Source organism: Schistocerca americana, chromosome 5, assembly GCF_021461395.2.
Source record: "Schistocerca americana isolate TAMUIC-IGC-003095 chromosome 5, iqSchAmer2.1, whole genome shotgun sequence".
Classification (NCBI taxonomy): Eukaryota; Metazoa; Arthropoda; class Insecta; order Orthoptera; family Acrididae; genus Schistocerca; species Schistocerca americana.
Window position 1 is genome coordinate 677,848,826 of NC_060123.1, and position 1,397 is coordinate 677,850,222.

Sequence of the window (1,397 nt, forward strand, 5' to 3'; positions counted from 1 at the left end):
ATGATCTGCTAGTGAGACAAGCAATGGAATGGCATGGGCCTCCAGCAACAATACTATATGGTCACTTATAAACCCATGAAGGCCATGCCATGAAGGTGAACAGTTTGCATTTACAAGACTTTTATCAATTGCAATTTTTATTGTAATCATGCCAGAATAATATAAATAACAATTGTATTATATGATACCTGCTGTTATACAGAAATGATATGCAGTTCCTGCATGTATATGGACAGATATTAGGTTAACTACACACAAGTCTCTGGTGTGTAATAAAGCGGGATACAAATTCCAAGTTATTGGCAGAAAAACACATTCTGAGCTAATGTATTATTCTTCCACTGAAAATGAAGAGTATTCTAAATGGAATGAATTTATGGCACACTACTTCAGCTGATAATGTATATTGAATGATAAAGAAATGGGTTTGAATTAAATAAATGAAAGATAATGAGTCTCCCTGACCAAAAAGTTTACATACATATACATACATACATTATATACAAATATTGGCAGTGTAATTTCAGCTCTCTGAGACTGCAGATGTGTGCAAGTTGCGCTTGCATGAGTGCGTGTGTGCATGTGTGTATGTGTGTCTACTGCTGACAAAGGCCTTACGATTGTGTGAATCTTTTTATTGTGCCTATCGCGACTCAGCATCTCCGCTATATGGTGAGTAGCAACTTTCTTTCCCTCATATTGTTACATTCCATCCTGGATTTTCCTTTGTTTGATATACATATATTTGAATGACAGAAGAGAACTACCAAGCTTCAGGGACAAAATAATAGGGTACTTACTGTTTCTGGAAGTCATCTTAAATGGTTAAATATGTCATTTTAAGCTTGTAACATACTTTTCCCCCAAAGAATTTCAATATTTAAAAAGCTGAAATTTAAATAATATGAAATTTAAATATTATGAAAGCCCACTACAACGTTCCATTTGAGTCATGTGACACCTGTGACACCACTGACTAGCACACTGCTCCTCCTATCATAAAGCTCTTTCACAGTGACATCTTGTTTTAAATTTACGTTTTTGAAAATGGGTAACAAGCTGTGTGTGATACCACATTGCACAGATACATCAATAGAATCTCCCGAAAAAATTGTATTTGAGTGTTCCATAGAATGAGAAGAGGGAAAAAATGTGGTTGCAACTCACTCGTTGAGATCTAAACATGACAGTGGCCACTATGTGTGTTTATTTCACTAAGGATCATTTTGATGTTAAGTATATTTTCCATATGAACATGGTGTCACCTGCAGCATAATAGTTAGTGTGCTGGACTTCTAATGCAATGTTTGCAAGATTGAACCTCATTCAGAGCATGGTTTTTCTATTTTTTCCCCCCTATCTTCACTTAATGCTACTGTTTTCTTAAGTTTACTTTA